The following is a 22,905-nucleotide window of genomic DNA, read 5'->3' as shown; positions in this document are numbered from 1 at the left end:
GCCTGCAAAATTCTGTTGTATGGCGCTGCAAAAAGGGGCGGGATTAAACAATATGATTTTCAAGATGTAATTTAAAAAAGCTAGCGATTGGTTTATGTTTTAAATCTCTGTCCTGAGAGGTCATGTTTTGTTCTTTGATTGGTCTTACGCAATCATGTGATTTGAATTTGCAGGTCAGAGTTCACCAAGCTTAAACTTTTCAACGCAACAAACTGCGAAACCTGTCGCGGGAGCTATTTTCAGCGTTTTCGGTCTGACACATTCGAGTGCATATGAATGGATATCTATGGGGAGAAAAAGTGCAGTGTGACCGCTGCTTAAAACATAATACCTCAACAAGCCTGCCAAAAATAGAAGAAAATTAGCACAATAAAAATGGAACAAAGCACAAACGGTACCGGTGAACAATTAACAAAACAAGCTATTTCAATTTCAACAACAATTTGCATCTGGAATTGGTCACCAGTTTGGCAGAATTTGCATGCAGTAATCAATCACAACTGGTTAAGTATCGGAGGCTGAAAACAGTGAAACAGCAGCCCAGAGTTCTGACCTTAACCTTGTTGAGAATTTGGAAAGCAATGTCTAGAAAACCATAACAGTCAGTGAACTGTGGAAGGGAAAGAGGAGATTATCAAGATCACAGCAGAGCAGTGTGAGGAAAGGACTGACACAATCTGTTCAGAAGTCAGCTAATCTGTCCGCCATAACCTGCAGAAATTAAGTTGGATGGACAGCTGACAAGGCAAATTTACTTTATATGTAGACAGAAGACAGACAAAAATGATAAATGCATCTCACTTTATTTTTTATTTATCAATACAATAAAAATGAATGAAAATAAATTAAAGCTATGCTATTAATTTAGGCAAAATGCTGAATGACAAGTAGCAAACGCTCTGTGCTCAACTTATTAAGTACAACAGGAGAAAAGAAAAACAAATAGTTGCACTGTGAGCCTTTGTCAGTGTAATGTTTCCTTGTCTCTTGATGATTACATAGTCATTTCAGATGTTGACAATTAATTGAGTCGCATATCTTGTTTTAGCCTCTGATCTACATCTTAAGAATTAGAACGAAAAATACATCTGGAGGGAAAAATTCTGAATAACAACAGTGAATAGGAAACAAAAACAACTACTCCTTGCATTCCACTCAAACATCCATCACACAATAATAAGTCTCGATGTCCTCAATTTTGCAAGGACTGAAAATACAGAAGCTTTTGCTTGGTTATGACAGCTTTTTGTTTTATATTCCTTTGATGGCTTCGCAAGTAAGAAAACATTGTTAAGGTTTTTACGATACATCATCAGTTTGTTCTGATAGAAAGAGCAGAATATAAACAGTGCCCCTGAATTAAACCTGCAAAGATAGCAAATTACTGAAAATTATCAAATAATATACTATTAAATGAGACCCAAAAATGACAATTTATTATAAAACATGCAGAAGAGAGCCCTTTAATGAATCTTGAACTTATTTTTATAAGTTTTATAGTTGGAAAATATATGGAAATAGTCAAGAGCATGGAGTGACTGTAAAACACATTAATCTTTAGTAGTATTGACAACGAAACTAACATATAAATTAATCTTAGCCTGGTTGTTAGCCTGTTAGACAGCATAAATAGGCATAAGGGCATATGTAGTAGTAGGTTTGCCTATATTAATCCTAGAAGTATTCATTAAATATCAGTATGTATAGTAGACCTACCAAACAATATTATTTTATATATTACTAACTGACCTTTCTAAAAAAAAAAAAATTATTGACAAAAAAACAAAAGACCTTGTTTAGACTTGTTTTTTAGACAACAACATAAGTATTTAGTGGCCAGGACTGTAACTAAAAAAAAACAAGGTTTAGAAGGGTGGAAGTGTAAAGATGGAAGCAAAGAGGAAAGTCTATAAGGGGGAAATACAGTGATCAACATTTGAAGTCGATGAAAACCTTTCAAACTTGTCCTAAAAACTACACATCAATACTTTCAATACATTCAATACAGTTTTGAAAAACTTTTAATCCACTTAATGTGTAGCCCTAGCACACAAGGAGACCTCCATAACTGGCAGAGCAGCTGACAAAGTCACGATGTTTACAGACCTTGTGTGGTCTGAGACCACAGAGCTCCAGAGTGGCAGCTGTGATTGGACAAAACCCAGGAATGGTGGCCTTGATGGAATTTATTTTTTTCAAAAATGGTCACCTGCAATGCAAAGTTGAACTAATTATCTAGCAGCTCGTATCATGCAATGGCATAGCGTAGCTTAGATGACTATCAAAAAGAAGATCATGAGAGGACTTCTCTCCATCTTAGCCAGTTTTGCCAGTTTCATCATGTTCTCCAGGCAGTGCTCACTTTCACGAAGGCAGCTTTCATTGGTGGATCCAGGATGTGGAAGCAAGGCAGAGATGAGGCAGAGCTATGTGCAATAAAAGATTTAATGAAAACCTGCAAAACTAATGAAAAAATATATTATCATGAAAAAAAGAACATCTTACCTCAAGCAATGGCCAACAAGTATTAGCTAAAGCTTTGGGTTTAGATTCATAAAAGCAAACATGTGACGGAGACTGATGACATTTACAAGGTTAACTGGGGAGTAACAAGGGTGTGGCGCTGAGATGACAGGAACTGAACAACAGAAACAGGAAGAAAGCAAAACATGCAGAGGGGTATTGCACAAAAGTAGAATCAAGAAAGCCAAGATAACAAAAAAAGCACAGCTTGACTTAGATTAATCAGGTCTGTTGCACAATTGCTGATCCAGGATAAAAAAATGAGCTGAAATGTCAAGCCTGATGTTGATAGCCAGGATAAGAGCACATGCACAGCAGTTGTTAACAGACCACAGGATCGATCACAGTTATCATTTTTATTTTTTTGCAATAAATCATCTTTGAATTTAAAAATATTTTGAATTTAAAAAGCTGCCTCTCATCTATATAAATCTGAAATTGATATATATGAACATAAAAAAAGATTGCTAATAAAGTTGAACTTATTTTTATAAGTTTTATAGTTGGAAAATATATGGAAATAGTGAAGAGCATGGAGTGACTATAAAACACATTAATCTTTTGTAGCATTGACAACGAAACTAACATATAGATCTCTAGAATTAATCTTAGCCTGGTTGTGTGCCTGCTCTGGCTATAGCTGCAAAGAATAAATCTCCATAGTAACTTAATTAAGCTTAATTTAGCCTGCTTTCACGTAATTGAGTCAAGGCTAAATTCAGCCAACATAGCCTCAAAATCCCAGCTTAATCCCTTCTTTTACCTTTGTGCAATACCCCTCAGGACTGGAACTGTAACACACTGGCAACAAAAACAAAAAACAAAATTATATATATATATATATATATATATATATATATATATATATATATATATATATATATATATATATATATATATATATATATATATATATATATATATATATATATATATGCATACATTATGTATTGGTTTTTATTTTAATACTTAATTGGCTTTGTTTTGGTGATTTTGTATTAATTTTAAGTTTTTTTTAAGCTTTTATTGTTTATTTATATATTGTTATCTATCCATCTATCCATCAACCAACCATTCATCCATCCAATCACACATCCATCCATGCATCTGTCCAACATTTTAATGGATAGTTCACCCAAAAATCAACCTAAACGTTTAAACCAACATTTTCTGAATGATCAGTTAAAGGATCTGAAGCTCACTCCAAAACACCTTATAAAATGTGTATGTTTAATTCAGAGGTTCTGAGGCAGTATTTCATGTATCTTATCCTTTATAGATAAAGCAATCTTAGTTCAGTGATGGTTTAATCCAAGATGGTAAACTAAGACATTTCTAATGGAGAGATTCTGCTGATAGAGATTAGCGCGTAATAAACTCTGAACTTTCCTTACAGTTTCAAAAGAAACTTCAGAAAGAGTGAACTTTCTAGAAAAGGCCACTTTAAGCTCCTCTGTGGTCTGCCCTTTTTTCTTTTTCTTTTTCTTTTTTTAAAGACAGAAGATCTCAGAAAAAAAATATTCAGCTGATATTTAAAACAGATTTGGCATTCTGGGAAATCTCAGTGGATATGATTCAGAGCTAATGAGGAAAAATATGCATACTCAGGAGAAGCCATATCTGATCTGTAATAATGAGAATTATGCTAAGAGCGATTTGTCGTTTGGTCATATTTCTAGTTCTTAAAGGGGTCATATTCATCCAGAAATTTCATTTCACTAGCAGCATCACTTCTTCAAGTAGGTCGCTTCAAATAAATCATCAAATATGTTCAGTTGTACCTCATGTTCTTGCTGATTGACATGAATAGGAATATTGAAACTTTAGCAGAGTTCAACCAGACTCAGGGACATTAAAGCTCTCTCAGATGGGATATGTGAAAAAGTAATAAGACCTGTAGGGAATTTCCGTCAAAGCACTTTCAAAGTACACATATTTAAATGGCAGGCCATTGATGTTCATATTCATCTTGACGTATGGATAATGAAAACTCCTAAAGGAACAATAATTTAATTTCAGCGCTTTTGCATTTCCTCAAAGAATTGTGAGTTCTCTAGAGAAGTGAGGTAGATGATAAACTAATAAACTATTAGTTAATTATATATTAAAGGCCAAATAATCTAATATAAAAAAGAACTGTATTGACATTAGTACAAATTTTTGAACATGATTAAAAATTATTAATTGAATTAAATTGGCTAAGATAATTATTTACATAAAATATATAAAAAAAATTATATTACAACAATATTTTTATTATATAATAATACATATAATATATAATAAATATAATAAAAAATCTAATAATGCTATGTAATAATCAAACCTTTAGTGTTCTTTTAAAGATATTTTGTCTCAGAACACTTTGAATTTTATTCTAAACTTTTGCTTCTCAGTCTTCTCAGATTTTTTAGTATTTGCTCACAATAAAATAAAATTTAATTAAATTAATAAAAATAAAATAAAAATAATTTGCTTGCATTTGCAAAATAATGTAGCATTTGATAACTAAACTTTAAGTTCTGTGTTCAGTCACAAAATCTTTAAGTTCATTGTAACTGCATTTGATCAAAAAGCTTTGCAGAAAAAAACACTAACTTTTACTCCAAAAACTTTTATTTCTGCAAAACTTTTGATTTTGCTCAAAAGAATGTGAGCAATTACATTCATCTTACTCATTCAAACCCCCCTCATAACACATCCTACATGTCTACTGGTGCAGAGTAAGTACATCATGAGCTGGAGTTTTCAATTAATTCTCTACGGGAGCTAGAGGGCAGAATTTCTCAGGGGATTGCAGGATTGACATGAACTGGTTAGAGCAAAAAATGTTAAATTGCTGAACTTTGGGCGGTTAGAGCCATGAGAGATTTCCAGCAGAGATGCTCCATATCTGATTTTGATCATAATTTAGCATAATTTATTCTTTCTGAATCATGAAACTTTCATATTCAAATAATAGTTCACCCAAAACAGAAAATTCGGAATAATTTAGTCATTTTCCAGTTTTAATTCTGTTTGAGTCGTTTTATTATTTTGATATTTTGAATAATTTTGCTGGGCGACACTGTAACAGTGGTTAGCACTGTTGCTTCACAGCAAGAAGGTCACTGGTTCGAGTCCCGGCTGCAGTTGACATTTCTGTGCTTGCTCCCCCCATGTTTGTGTGGGTTTCCTCCTGTTTCCCTCATGGTCTAAAGGCATGTGGTACAGTATAGGTGAATTTAATAAACTAAATTGGCCTTAGTGTATGTGTGTGAATTTGTGTGTATGGATATTTCCAGTACTGGGTTGCAGCTGAGAGGCCATCTGCTGTGTAAAACATATGCTGGATAATTGGTGGTTCATTCAGCTGTAGCAACCCCTGATAAATAAAGAGACTAAGCCGAAAGAAAATGAATAAATGAATGAATGAATAATCTGATAACCGCTGATTTCCATGGAATTTTTTGTAGCATTTTATATCAATAGCTAGTTTTCAAAATATCTTCTTTTGTATTCAAAACTGAGTGAATGAATGAAGAAATTTTCCCCCATTTACAAAAACATACACATTTGTGTGTTTCTTATGGCGCATTTTATCAATTTGTATGAATATATATCTAGATGTCATTTTTTAAAAGTATTTTTTTCCAAAATGAATATTCAAATAAAAACCCATTAATTTGTGCTTCAACAAGTCTAACATACAGTTGTATTATTCAAATCTCTATTGTGTTTTTACAGATAATTTTTTTTTTCATAATTTGTTTTATCATAAAGTATAAAACATTTTATTTATTATACATAAATTTATTTATTTATTTTCTGGCTGTTTGCAGTATTTTGTTAAGTATGAAGTTTTTCAAAAATAAACTTTTTCCCATTTGTAAGCACTCTTAATTTATAAAATTTTTGTGCTAGAATTATTTTTAAATTTGTTCATATTTATTGACATAGTTCCTCATTTGCATATTAAAACATAACATTTTGGAACATTTGCAATTCAGAATGGTTTGCAATTCTTATTGTAATCAATTAATTGGGAAAGTATGATTACTATTAATTTTCTAATAATCATATTATTATTATTATCATAATTTTTTTTTATTATTGATATATTTAACCCTATTAACATGCATTGTATACTTGTGATTCCAACAAACTTACCAGGAGGGGGCACTGTCGAGTTTGTCTCCAACCTCTGTGCAAAAATCCTAAGCTCAAGGCAGGACAGTGAGAGACACAAACATGATTTAGTATCTGGGTCATGAGAAATAATTTAATTTCATTGTCCAGGGAAAATATTTATCAAATTGTGCGAGGCTCACATGGCGTGTAGGTGTGAAACAGAAAGAAAATGACTATGATTACAGCCGAGTAGATAAAATCAAGCCGAGAGCACGCTTTAACAAGTTATTGATAACCCCGTGTCAAGTTCTTGGCAGGCTTTCACAACATATTTGTTACTTCAAATAGCAAACCTTGATGTACTAATTCATTCATGTCACCCATTTAAAGAATTACAGCTTGATTTTTACCAAACCCTGGTCTGTGATTTATACATGGTTATGCTTCATCTGCTTTCATTAGGTTTTGACAATGTTGTCAATGTGCTTTTTTTAAGCTGAAGATTAACTGTGAGCAATATGTGGAACTTAATTTGAACTGCCTGTTCATATAATTTTGACAAATCAATATTGATTCTTAAATCCCAAGACTTATCTCTGCTGTTTTAGCTGATCCATGAATAAACAAAACTATGTATGTGCAATGTCATGACCAATAATTGCAAGAAGCTTTGTCATTTAATGTGTACAACTAGCCAGTTTAAGGAAGAAATAAGCTGAAAGGAAATTGTATAATAATGATTCATGCTAAATCACCCTATGTATTTATTCTATTGTTTCTTAACCTGTTAGTGGTTTCTTAAAGGAATACTCCACATTTATTTTTTTATAAACCTATTTCCAAGTCTGACAGGAGCACTTTTAGCTTAGCTTAGCATAGATCATTGAATCGAATTAGACCATTAGCATTTCACTGAAAAGTGACCAAAGACTTTTGATATAGCTGAGAAATTAAAATATGCTCATTTTGGCATAATAATTAAGGAACTTTGCTGCCATATCATGGTTGAAGCAGGCACTCTATGTTTCCATCCTCCTATCAAAATGGTTGATGGAAACGCCAAGATGCACATAAATTTGGAAAATGTGCAACACAAAAAAAAGGGGAAGATAACTGAGTAGGCTAAACTTTTTATTTGATAAGAAAAGATGTAGGATAACTGAGTTGGATACACTTTTTATTCAATAAGAAAAGATGCGCATAAACTACGATGGAAACATTTTTTTTTCAAACAAATTCCAGTATGCGCATTAAAAAGGTAATGGGATTTTGTTATAAGAGCTCATGTGATGATGAAAATGTGTGTGAATAGATAAACCAGCAGGCTGAGCACATTTTAGAACATCTGAAATGTTGTTTTGGTCATTTTAAAACACCTTTACCATTTCAACATTATTATGTTATTAATTACCTCCAGAACTGTCAAGAGTGTCTGTGCTCCACATCTCAGGCCTTTAAAGGGCACCTATGGTGAAAAATCTACTTTTCAAGATGTTTGGACAGACATATGTTTAGATATAGTGTATAGACCGTAATATTGGGGTGATATAAACACACCCAGTGCTTTTTTTTTTAGTTTAACAACATAAAAACGGAGGACCAATTGGAGCGGTTTTTCAGACCGACCGCAACTTGACATAGGAGTGTGGTCCCCCCGTCAACCAAATTGATTGACAGCTGCGTATCAACATATGCCGGTAGTCACATGTATGATCATATCAACAAGAGAAGACGAGCGCAAAGCAACCGGGAATAAAAGGTCTGTTCAGTTTGCTAGGATCAACAATCATCACCAAATGTGATCAAAAAGAGTGAGTTTTACAAGTTAAAAATGTTTTAAAACAGTGCCGTTGTTTAATGAATTACTGCGATTTACTTCAGCTTTACTTTATCACCACAGCCTCGTGTCACAACAATCATAAAAGAGATGCTTCAATTCCGGTTTCTGGACATTTAAATCAGGTTTATTTTGTACATTAACGAAACAGATATGCATGAAGCAGTGGATATTAACCTGTATCCTGTCACATATGCGTACAAAAAGAGTGCAAAGCTAAACGCGCTCTGTCTGTGTGTGTGTGTGTGTGTGTGTGTGTGTGTGTGTGTGTGTGTGTGTGTCTGCTGTGCTGTGTGTGTGCGTGTGTATCTGTGTATGTGCGTGCATGAACTTTGTAATGACATTGTGTGTGACTTATCGTCAAGTTGACTCATCTTAACACAACAAATGCAGCAAAAGCTAATTGGTAAAGTACTTACTGTAGTATTTCTCACGAACGCGACGTGAGATCTGCTTCCTTTATGACTGTTTGTTGTCTGACGCAGCCGAGGCACGTAGACACAGTGGGTGGGGAGGATTAGCCTTAAAGGTGCAGTACAACAATTCAGCCTCCTGGTGCAAAAAAGTATAAAAGAGAAACTTATAAAAAGTATAATAAAAAATGTGATGAGTGTTTTGAGATGAAACTTTACAGACACATTCTAGAGACGCAAAAGACTCATATTAAATCTTCAAGTAATTTATTAAATGAAGAAAAGATCCACATAGCTTCTCCTACCGCAGCAAATTCCATTCGTACTTTTGATTTGTGGTGTCAGTTAATCAGGAAGTGACAATTTTGTTGTCTTTGACTACCTAGAAGGAAACATTGCTTTATTCGCATGTTTTATATGCGATATTCCAGTTTTGAACATGATTTTAATTTGCATCTTTGGTTGGAAACATAGTTCATGAAATTATTCTGCTTGACCAGCACTCTCCCTGTGCAAGCAGGTGGTCAAGTTATCTAGCTAGGGACTACTTTCAGGTGCTGCATAATATCATAGTGCCTTTTTTAATGGACCCATTATGCAAAAACACTTTTCTAAGTGGTTTAAGCACAGTTGTGTGAATATAACCAGCCTCTATAATGGTAAAAATTAATAGATTTTTTTTTTATAGTAACACTTAAGAACAGCAGAAATACTTTGATTGACATTTTTCCTTTGTACGTCATTGTCTACGAACATGTAAAAATGTGTATAAAGGTACCCTTTAAATATAGCTGACATGAAAACAAGTTATGACATACACTATGTGTATGATATTTCATTACCCATTGTTTTACTTCATGTTGCAAAACTTAAAATTCTTGCTTTTTTGTGGTTATTATTATGGATAAATAATTATTATGGCAATGAAGAGAAAATAATAATAAAAATCAACTGAAATTTCAACTGAGCGAGGACACTGTCTAATTCAAATTAAAAAGATATATATGTTTCTCTTCCAAATAATTTTTTATGTTTTGAAAATTTTTATTTTATTTATTTATTGCAATTTAAAAGCTATATGCAACAAAAAGATTTTAAATATGTAAAACAAAATGTTAAAGGGATGATTCACCCTGTTTAACCACCACTTACCCATCTTCTGCATTTTCCAAAATATCTTCTTTTGTTTTTGGAACCAGTGGATGGACAGTAAATGATGACATCATTTTCACTTTTGGGTGAACTGTCCTTTAAATCATCAATTAGTATTTAATACAAAGTACAATTAGTAATTAATACAGTATTAAAGTATTTGCTGTCATACCATATACACTGTATGACATTTGGCATTTTTTATATATCTACTCTGGACTTCTCACTTGGTGGGAATTATGAATTATAATAGATCTCCATAATCACAATTCAAACTTTCAAGGAAATTTTCAAAAAATCCTCACAGATAAATGGAGAAACATCTCCATTTACTCCTGTTGCTTTCAAATAAATTGTCATGAAACTTACTCATACCTCGAATGCCGCATAAAGAAACCATTCAACGTCTTAAACTGTACATCTGTCAGTGAGATTTAAAGTGTTTTAGCTGTGCTTTTTGCAGCCTGCTTCATTACATAAAGAATGGAGGCCGACATTTGAAGTGGGAGGGTTACATAACACTCTCAGCCCAAAGAGTGTGAGATATTATGGGTTCTTTTCATGTAAAGGCAAGAAAGAGAATTCGGAGCATTAAGTGTCATCTTAACATATAGACATCATGCTGTTGTACAATGATGGCTATAGAAGTGCTTTATTCAAATTCTACAAGGCATGATTGTCATTTTTTTATGCTGGACTATATTTATATAAATATCCATTTTGACTGCTGATTACTTTGTCTTGCTTTTGAGGAGTCATACTAATGTATACATTTAAAATTGTCTTAATAATGTAATATTTCATCTAAATAAATATTGCATTAATGCATCCAAAAATCTAAATTTGCTGTTAATTTATTCACCATAAGGTTGTACTATTAATTGATATTAATAGTATAAAGAGATTATCAAACCCCTAAACAAATAGGCAACACAAAATTAATACCGGTGGCTCCTGATGATACATTGAGGTCTTACGTAGCAAAATAACCAATTTGTGCATGAAACTGACCATTATTTACAACAAAACTACTGTTAAACAGTTTGTTTCTGATTCAACAGATTCACTGTTTGTTTATATAGTTGTGCAGTGATGTAATGTTGATGTGAAACGCATACCATATGTGTAAAGCATATTTGAACAACATATGGCGATAATATCTGAAATAATGATTTGATAGCTTACTGTTCAATATGTTAGGTAGAGATACACCATTATAGAATTTTTGACTGATTTGATAACTGATAACTCTAAAGATTTGGAGGCACTAAGTGTTTAAACTGTGTATTTAAAATGAAGAATAAAGACAATTCTTGAATGTTTTTTTTGGGGGGGGACAGCTTAATTGTTTTATACGCAATCCATATACATTTGTAAAAATGAACAAGTTACTTAATTCCTTCAAGTTGTCCTAACACAAATCGATTGTGTGAATCCCAGCATTTTTTACAGTAATTTTTTTTTTATCATTTGTTAGCCTATTGTTGCGATTACCAGCAATCATATTCCACTAGATCACTGGTTCTCACTCACTACAACCATGGACTACACTTCCGCCTTTGATGGACTACATATTCATACATGCACTTCGCCCAGACACACATGCTTACTCATCTAGACTGATTACATTCGCACCACCTGAGGATTGTCAGAAACTGATTGCACTCACTACTTAAGGCACACATTCACCCTTTCAGGGGGCCGAGTCTTGTTATCTGTCTCAGTAGCATTACAACGCGTTTCCCAGTCTTGTTATCTTGTGTACCGACCATTAGCCTTGTTAGCCTCTTTGTCTTTTCCTGCCGTTCTGACCTCTTGCCTGTATTCGACTGTGATTCTGGATTGTCCTCACTCCTGTTTGCCCCCGTATTGACCATCACTTGCCTGACTTTGTATAAACCTGCATGTGGCTCCAAATCTTCTGTTGTCAGTGTCACTCCCCATCGTAACACCTATAGATATTAATTTAAACATTTTTCTGTATAATTGCTAAAAAAATTAACCAATCAATATACAAAAGTGAACAACTCATTTTATTTTTTAAAATCTCTAAACTTTATTAATCTGTTCTTCTTTATCAAACTAAATATTTATCTTAAACCATTAATTTCTATGAACAACTTACTTTTATGTAAATAAAATGTTCTGCCTGACCTAAAAACAATAAATAAATATAGCAACTGAACATTAACCAAAATAAAAATATCAGTATAATAATAAAAAAGTGGCAGACACCAGGCATGTGAAGTGTTTTAATCAGTGGAAATAATATTTTATTTATATATTTGCCTAATTTTGTTATCAGACCAATAATAATATTAACCATAGCATTTATTGGCCATTATTGACATGGCCACCGATATATCATCCCTAATGATTATAAATATAATAATAATCTGAATAAGTAAACCTCATGTTGGACAGATTCGTGAAACAGAAAGAACTGTTGTAAAAACATATTTAATGTGTCGTGATAAACTTAACATCATAGGACACCAATTGCTCAGAGATAAATATTTACCTGGTCTTTAGAAGGTCTTAAAATTACAAATTAGATTAGATACAAAAATAAGTCATGCACTGCAAATCAAATGTCTGAACTGATCATCAGTAGAAGTGTATGCAGTTTGTTGGTCAGGAGCCTTCAGGTGTATGTTAATAGAATAAACATATTTAACGTAAAATTGTTGACTGGCTTCTTTCAATAACTCCCACTCACGTGTATAGCTAGTTTTAAGTCTCGTGAAGCCCTGTGACAGTACAATGACGCCTCTGTTCTAGAAAACTCTTGGAGTTTGACACATGCAGTATTCTCCGTCATAGGTGATTTGCAATGAAGTCCATCATGTGGCTACTGTCATATTCATGATGGATGCGCGTAAGTAACTTACTGTTTTCCTTCTGCCACTCCAGCCTTGGACTCAAACAGAGGGAGAGAGCAGGGGAGTGATTCTCTTTAAAGCACAGAATTTAAAAGCAGTTAAAAGCATTTTGAAGGTAACTAATTGATATTTTGGCAAGGAAAGGCTGCCTTGAAGTCTTTAATCATGTCACAGCAACCTAATTTGTGCATGTATACACACAGTCAAGCTCAAATTTATTCTTATATATGTTTTTTTTGTCATTCTTGATTTTGTTCTTAGAAATTAGAGATATATCTTATAGCATTTTCTGGGAAATACTAAATGGTCTTCCAACAGATTGATGGAGGCTGAGATTTTACTTTTTTTTAAAGTAAAAACAAACCTCACTCGTTCATTCGGTTATGGATGCACTGTAAGCTGTAAGCAAACAGAAGAACACAGTCAAACTATTTAACCTACTAACTGTGTTGTTGTCGAGTTGTAAGAGCAATAAATAGCTTAATTTTTACTTGATCATTTGGAAAAGTGGCAGAAGGTAGATTTTTCCAATGTTTCATTTGTTGAACTGCATCTCATTCATCACAAATACTGCCAAAGACCTATTGGAACCCACATAGACCCAAGATTCTTACAGAAATCAGTCAAGTTTGGTGAAGGAAAAATCATGGTTTGCTGTTACATTCTGTATGTGGGCATGCGAGAGATCTGCAGAGTGGATGGCTACATCAACACCCTGAGGTATTAAGACATTTGTGCTGCCCATTACATTAAAAACTACTTGAGAGGGCAGATTCTTAGATGGGATAGCGCTCCTTTTCATACTTCATTCTCCACATCAAAGTTCCTGATAGCAAAGAAGGTCAAAGTGCTCCAGGATTGGCCCGCCCAGTCACCAGACATAAACATTATTGAGCATGCTGGGGTAAGATGAGGCATTGAATATAAATCTAAATAATCTTGCTGAACTCTGGGAGTCTGCAAAAACGCTTTCTTTGCCATTCCAGATGACTTTATTAAGTCATTTGAGTCATTGCAGTGATGTGTGGATGCAGTCCTCCAAGCTCATGGGAGTCATGCACAATATCAATCTTTTTTTCCACTGCACCATGACTTTATATTTTATAGTGTACATAATTTATTTTAAGTGACAAGACTTTTGTTTAAGCAAAGTCAGAACTTACTGTCCTAATTACATAATTACAAATCAAGGCATGATCATATTTTATTTTGGTAAAATAAGCGTAATCTAGAACCCTTTGCCTTTTATATAAGCCACTTCTGATACCAAATAATCAACTGGAAGTCAAGTTATTATTTGCCTAAAACTTGGATAGGCGAAAAGACTTTTGTGAGGTAGTGTATTAAGAAAGTTTCCTAGAGATGAGTTGCAGCTGTAAGGGCATCAGCTGCATAAAACATATGCTGGATAAGTTGGCGGTTTATTCCGCTGTGGCGACCCCAGATTAACAAAGGGACTAATCTGAAAAGAAAATGAATGCATGTATTAAGAAAATAATAGTTTGCAACATTACTCAGCACAACAACTAATGATGATGGCCACATGTCTTGAGCCAGCAAGGTTCAAATGGCTGTGCCCGCTCTGGCATGAAAGAATAAGTTCAATATACATAATGCAAAATTAGGAAATATTTGATTTGATATTGATTTTGCTAATTCAGATGTCTTTACTAATGTTTCACAATCCGACATTAAATAATCATTCTTGTCATTTCTAACAAATAGAGATTTATTCTGTGGAACATAAAATAATATCTATTTTGAAAAATGACTAATGCCTAAATTGTAATTCAATGGTATTATGTAAAACTATAAAACACGTTTGTCATTCTATTTTTTTTTTTTTTACAGAAAACGATTGTCCATTTAAAAAAAAAAACATTTTTAAAATGTTAAATTCGCTGTTTTTTGGCGAAGTAGTAAACATGTTTATTTTAAATCAAACAGCATCAGTTCATGTGTGACATTGCATCTGCATACATTATTATGCAGGAAAATGGTTGCACTCCAGACTGTTATGAACCTGAGCCTTGGGTATTAATTTAGTTTGGTCATTATTTTCCATTTCAAATACTTTTAAATGACAGACAGCTAGTTGACTTGCATTTCATTAATCACTAATGACCATGGTTTTAGCTAAAATCTCCCTTAATGAAGTCACCTACATCTTTGGATGGCATAAGGGTGAGTAAGTTAACGGCAAATTTAAATACATTTTGGGTAAACTATTTCTTTAAGGTCAGAGTTTTGCACTAATGAGTAATACATTTGCCATAGCTAACATCACTATTAAATGCATACAAACTCATGAATGCAGAAACCGACTGATGTTCTTGTTTCAAGCTCCTCTGATTATTGCCGTCCCAAATGATGCACAGCAGCCATTAACAGCACCCGTGCGCATCCCTTCCTGCTCCCGTTAAAACCATCAGGCTCTGCCTCTTCATTTCTGGATGGCTTTAAATTGGCTGGAAATTACGCCTGTCATAATGATTAGATCATGTTGCCTAGCAATATGTTGCAGTCCCCAGGGCGACATCACTGTCAGGACCAGTGTGCTCCCATCTGGTGGAGTGCATTGTGGGAGCGAGAGATTGCTTCCTCCAGCTTTTGGAGCTCTGACTCGATTGTCCTGTTTAGGATGGCCACCTGCTCTCTGATGTAGCAGCAGGGATGAAGCATCTCATTTCTAGAAGCACTTTTCTGTTGGATGAAAGTGTGTGAGTGTGGGTGTGAACGTGAACCAGATATAGAGCCAGCACTAAAAGAGCCAGAGTACATGTTCAAAACAAACCTCTGATCTGCAAAGTACTGTATGCTGCTTAAATTTAGGGTTTAGGATACAACATGGATGAACAAACACATATCTCGGCCTGAACTTCAAGACATGTTGTTTGCACTTTCAAACATTCAAGTGGCTTGATAAGGCTTTGATATTACTACATTTATTATTGTAGTATATTACTATACTTTACTGTAAATGACTATATTACTTAAGTACTATATCATTTATACCACACTTACTCTGCTAATATAAAGGGATTGAATGATTGATTGGTTGATCAACCGATTGATTGAACGAGTGTTTACCTGTATGTAATTGAGCATTGCATTGTTTAGTTCTTTAGAGTTACCTTAAATGTCTATCAACTTTTGTTAACTTAAACATATGATTCGGCAGAAAATCACAAGCATCTCTTGCATTGTTTTCTAATAGCGTACTAAACTGATCAACTATTTTAGGTACTGAATTAGCATTACATGGTATTTGTTTTAGGATCTGAACAAACACGTTATCCCTGCCTGAATTTAGGACATGCCGTTCGCGCTTTCAGCCACTGATGTAGTATGATGAGGCTCTGGTATTACTACGCTACATTATTTAATGTACTTTATTTGTTGGAACCATTTGTGATATTTATATCATTTATAGTTTATTTGTTTATTTGTTGTATGATTACTGAGTAATTAAGATGAATATTATTATGCTGTATTATTCTGTGTCACTGATCGAGTGGTTTAGTAATATGGATAAGCTCCACCTACATTTCACGTCAGCTCACCTGCTTACATAAGGGCACACAGGTGATGGGTGATCAGTTGGAAGTGATTTGACCGTGTTTTGTTTGTAGCATTTGTAAGACAAATAAATAAATCTTGAGATATAAACGTTTGGACGCGTCATAAACATCACTGCTCCTGTCAAAACTGCTCCATATTAACCAAAGGATGTCGGAGACCTTTATAATATTACTATACTATACTGTAAATTACTATATTACTTTATTACTATATGCTATTATATCACATTTACTGTGCTAATATAAAGGGATTGATTGATTGATTGATTGATTGATTGATTGATTGATTGATTGATTGATTGATTGATTGATTGATTGATTGATTGATTGATTGAACAAAGTTGTGTTTACCTGTATTTAATTTTATTGAGCATTGCATAGTTTAGCTCTTAGAGTTACTTTAAATGTCCGTCAAATGTTGTTAATTTAAACATATGATTTGGCAGAAAATCCCAACCATTGCATTGTTTTCTAACAATGTACCGAATTAGCAACTAGCATCACATGATGTTTCTCCTGCTACAGTTCTCTCTCCAGCTTTCTCAAGTCTGCTTGAGAAAAAAAAAAAAAAAAAAAGTCTGCTGGTGGTATTGTTGGCTACCACACAGTTTAGTGGTTTCTTCTTTTTTGTGTAATTTAAAGGTTATTTTTTGGATCACTTTTCAAAAGTAGCTGAAATTTGCCAAAGCTTATTTTAAAATAGCTAAATATGTTGCTAGGTGGAGCTTTTTATAAACTTGCTAGGGCGGTCTGAACAGTTGCTAAATCCAGTAACAAAATTGCTAAGTTGGCAACAGTGATTACTGTTTTTTTTTTTTTTTTTTTTTTTTTTGAGGAATGATCAAATCATAGAAGGTAACCATTCAAAACACAATGGCAGTCACTTGGCAACACTCTGAAAACAGATACATTTACTCATTTAGCTGATGCTTTTTTTGAGAGCTACTGGACAAATGCGGACAAGCATGCAGACCAACAGATAAACAATACTGTATATCAGTTTTAGGCAGTCTAAAAATACATGTAGCAAGGTAAAGAAATAGAAAAGAAAACAGAATAAAGATTCTAAGTGTTAAAACAGAATAAATGAAAATGTTGATGAAAAAGTGCCTTTAGCCATTCCTTTGAAAAGTCGAGCTGGGCAGGTCATTCCACCAGTAGGCGACTTTAAAGTAAAGATATGTGGAAGTGATTTTGTGTTTAGAAAGGCACCACAATTTGCCAATCTTCTGCAAAATGCAAGCTTCTAGAGGGCACATAAGTTTAAGTGGTGAATTTAGATAAAGGGCTGCAGAGCCAGTGGTTGTTTTGTCGGCCAATGTCAGAGCCTTGAATTTGATGAGAGCAGCAATTGGCTGCCAGTCCAAATTGATAAACAGAGCTGTGACATGCTCTTTTCAGCTCGTTAAAGACCACTTTTGCCACCGTATTCTGGATCAGAGGTTGCAGAGGTTGGATAGTACTACTGCAGAGAGTGCATTGCAGTAGTCCATTCTGGATAGGGCAAGAGTTTGCACAGTGATTTGCAAATCATGCTCCAAAATGAAGGGTCTAATTTTGTTGAAGACATATCTGCAGGACTGGCCTTTTCTTACAATGTGGTCTGTGAAGTTCAGCTGATCATCAGTGGCGATATTCAATGACAATTTTTGCATTGATCACAGATCTGTTTACATGCACTTTAAACATTGTATATCCATTTATGTTTGTTTTTATATAGTTTCCAGTAAAACTTTTACGCACTCTGCATGTGACATCATATTGAAATAAGTGTACACAAGCATGTTGTTTAAATATTATAAATATAAATACATATGTTAAACAAATAGGCTAAGCATGCAATAAGATAAGACTTTAATAAGACTTTAAAACTTCATCATCAGCCAAAAAAGCCGTCATCTTTTGAACTGATGTCCTTGTAGTTTTCTAAGTTTTTAAGAATGTATCAGGGAGTGTAGCATGCTGCTGATGATGGTTCGAGCAGTGGAATGGCACCTTATTCAGATACAATTATTAACAATAATAATACCACTAATAATAATAATAATGATAATCACACTCCATCTTGTACTCTTTACAGCACTGCATATTTTTTCTCCACGATATCCACTTTTACTTTTTTTGTTTCTAATATTTTGCTTCAACTGCATTTATATTATTTTAATTACCATGCCTTTATAATGGCCAATCATAATTCCAACGTTAATGGCTCTCATGAATGCACCTAACTAATTGCGATGAAATGTTGGGTTGGACAAAAACCACAAAAGTTATGTCTAGGTAAGTCTGAGCTAAAGGTGATGACCCTCCATTCAGCAAAAATAAAAATAAAAAGTAGTCAGTCAGAGATGATGAAATGCAAGCAATCATGAAATCATCAAGCCAGAATGAAATATTGAGTTCAGTGTTATCAGCAGCGTTAAGAAAAGCCATGTTTTTTAAATGTCAGATCAAAGTAATGTCATGTAGATAAAGAAGAGAAAGGGTCCAAGAATTGAGCCATGAGGCATCCCACCTCACCGCTATTATTTTCTTTACAAAAATCAACTCACCTTTGTTTTAATATCACTTTATAAAATGCAGATTGTGTCAAAGCAGCTTTACAGAGATAACAAATAGCAGATATAGTGAAATTAGTAACATATCATGCACATTAAGTTCAGGAGAATACTAGTTTTGTTCTGATTAGAGGCAGCCTGGTGATTAGGGGTTAGGACAGTTGCCTCACAGCAAGAAAGTTGAGTCTTAGTTCGAGTCTTAGTTGGACCATAGACCTTTCTGTGTGGAGTTTACATGTTTTTCCCATTTCTGTATGGGTTTCTTTCTGGTGCTCTGGTTTCACTGACAGTTCAAAAGCTTGCGATAAAGGTTAATTGGATTAACTAAATTGACCTTAGTGTTGACTGAGAGAGCGAGTGGGTCTTTCCCAGAACAGATGGTTGTACCCTCAGTGCTGGTTCATGGCTGGAAGGGCATCCACTGTTTAAAACAATTGTCAGAGTCTAATTGGTGGTTCATTCCTCTGTTGTGACCCTTGATAAGCTGAAAGAAAGTGAGTGTTCTATTTGGTGCAGTATTAAAGTCAATGTTGAAGGATGTGAAAATGAACACAAATGACCACCTGCCTAATATCCTCTTGGTTCCGGGCATGCTGCCAAAACAGTGCCAACCCACTGAGGCACGAACTCTACAAGACCCCCTGAAGGTGTCCTCTGGTATCTGGCACCAAGACTGAAGCAGCACATTCTTCGAGACCTGTGGGTTGTAAAGTGGAGCTGTCATGGATCAAACTTGTTGGTCCACCACATCCCACAGATGCTCAGTTGGATTAAGATTAAAAAAGGTTTGAGCCAGGGCAAACCGTTGAACTCTTCATCATGTTTTTCAAACCATTCCCAGTAGAACAATGTCCAGAGCATCACACTTCTTCCACAAGCCTGTTGTCATCCCACTGTGAATTCCGATGCCATCATATCTCAACACCTCAAAGTTGGCCATGTTACAACATTCAGTCAGTATTCAGCTGCGACTTGTGATAATGTTGTGGCCCATCATCACTGTAGTCTAATCTGGTTTTATAAGCCTGGTATACATTCATCAAATATCAACTTTTTATATAATAGGTATTATAGGATGTCCAACCACAGACATCCACAATTTACTTTTAAAGCTGTGCATACACAATTTTGCACAAGACAGAGCACAATGCTGAAAAGTAAGTACACTTAGAACTCTATTCATGCTGACAGTAATTGAGCCACTTCTGTTTGCACTGAACAGGACATTCCTTACTCAGACATGGCAATTGACAATCTCATATAGTGAATCTATGGCCACACTACGTTTGTGCATTAAAAATTTCTATGGATAGTCACAATAAAACATAGTTTAATCTATATTAATTTAAAATGTGTGATATGCTTTTGCAAAGTTAGCATTTTGCATATTTCAAAATTGTTTTTTTTTTTTCAGATCTTCAATATTTTGGCCAATAAACGAAGGAATATTACACTTGTTGTGATGCTGTCAGTCAATATCCAGAAAACTATAATTATTATTATTAATATGAAATATTAAACATTTAAAAGTTATTAACCAAATTTTAACCCAGTGGCTTGGTTTGTTATTTTTATAAATCTAACTTGGAAAAAACAGCCATTTAAAGAATCTACAGTACTAAATTAAAGCAACTTGTGTTTTAAATCGAGTTTAAAATATCAATATCTACAGTTGAAGTAAATGTTATTAGCCCTCCCACTCAAAAAAAAATTGAGTTATTTATTTGTTGCTTTGTTGGGTTATTTTTAACCTTTATTGGGTTGTTTATTTAATAACTCAACCATTGGGTTAAATATTTGGTGCTTTGTTGAGTTTATTTATAAACTTTTATTGAGTTATTTATTTGATAACTTCACTAGCTGGATTAAAAATGTTGAATTTCAACAGTCAACTGAATTACTGATGCAGAACAGCTGTATTAATATGCCTGCATAATGTTGTTTTTGCGTTAAAAAGTTTATTTAAGCTCTAACGCAATAATGTTGTTATTTTTCATCAAATTACCTCTTCATGTCGTGATTTTTATAACTGTTTTACCAGCACTTTTAATTATTGATGACACAAACGCACACTTCATAGCCGATCCGTATTAAACAGAATAAAAAAAACACTTTCTCTAGCTCTTGTGTTCATCTTTACAGTTTTTTTGGGAGAAATGATACACATATTTGAGGTATTTGGCAGTCATTCTCATCTTTAGGACCCAACGGAGACATCAACCTGGTGTCGCATCCAGTCTTGGTGAAGGGATGTTGACTTTTTATTAATAACACTGTGCTTTCGCTTGCAAACCTAATTGTAACATAAATAAGAACATTAACACATAAATAGCTATTTAGGAAGTTGCTGGTTAAGTGGAGAATCATTATTGTAGTAGCTATTATTACAATTAAAATTAATGTATTAATAATCAATTGATAATAATTAATGATTTATTAATTGTAATGCTTTTTAAAATAAGTTCCCAAGTGCTCCCAATAACACATTTTTAAACATAATAGTTTCTTTTGTCTTTGCCATGATGATAGTACATAATATTTTGCTAGTTATTTTGCAAGATATTGGAATTCAGCTTATAGGTAAAAGAAATTTAAAGGCTTAACTAGGCTAATTAGATTAATTAGACAGGTTTGGTTATTTAGGCAAGTGAGTGGACAACAGTTGTTTGTTCTACAACCAGTCAACTAATAATTTCTTAGGAGTGATAATAATATTGACCTATTATTTATTTCAGCCAAACTAAAAGTAATACTTTCTCCAGAAGAAAGGAATATTATAGAAAATACTGCACTAATTTTTTACATCTATTTATCATTATTTAAAAAAATAAAGTTTCATGGGAGGGGTAATAATTTTGCCTTTAACAGTGTATGTTTGATATAATTTAACTAGATGGAATCATAGTCTGTTGGTTAAAATGCCTGTGTCCACTACAATTTAAAAAAGAAAAAAAAAGTTGAACTCAAAATTGTAAGGCAACTTGCTGCAGAGCTTTTGACTCAACTTTCAACCCAAGTTCTACACTTGACTCGATTAAAGTTGAGTGTAATTAGTGGCAAAAATTCCAGTCCGCACTTTCAACAACAACCAACTCCTACAAACTGCAAGCTGACAAAAAAATCAGGGAAAGGTCTATACACTTATGTTATTCCACTGTCTTTTGTTTTTGTCACTAATTCATTCATTCATTCATTTGTTTTCTTTTCGGCTTAGTCCCTTTATTAATCAGGGGTTGCCACAACGGAATTCCATCCCTGGGAAACATCCATACACACCCATTCACCCATACACTACGGACAATTTAGCCTACCTAATTCACCTGTATTGCATGTCTTTGGACTGTGGGGGAAACAGGAGCACCCAGAGAAAACCCACGCTAAGGCAGGGAGAACATGCAAACTCCAGACAGAAGCGCCAACTGACCCAGCAAAGGCTGGAACCAGCAACCTTCTTGCTGTGTGGCAACAGCACTACCTGCTGCGCCACTGGATGGCCCTTACAAATTCATTTATACCCAAAATTGCATTGTATGTGAATGGCCTCTAACTGCTATGATGCTGTAGATCTAAACTGCTTATATGTGCATCTTCATGTGGCTGGACTGAACACAATGTCCATTTCAAAAGCACCAACTCCTCAATATCCTTTTGCCATGCTCAGGGAATTCCTAAACTTGTTTAAAACCCTCCTTCCAAACAATTCTTTTAGCCTTGTCAAAACACCCCCACTCTTTCTCGTCTTGTCTGTTTGTCTCCCACTCTCACTCATCGCTCAGATACTCCCATCTGTGGAATGCAGAGAGCTGCTCCTCTGTCTCCCAGAGCAAAGGTCACAGCATTGGCCCTTGT

This window comes from Danio rerio, chromosome 4, assembly GCF_052040795.2.
Source record: "Danio rerio strain M-AB ecotype USA chromosome 4, GRCz13ab, whole genome shotgun sequence".
NCBI lineage: Eukaryota > Metazoa > Chordata > Actinopteri > Cypriniformes > Danionidae > Danio > Danio rerio.
The sequence above is the reverse complement of the archived record's forward strand: the minus strand, read 5'-3'. Positions refer to the sequence as shown.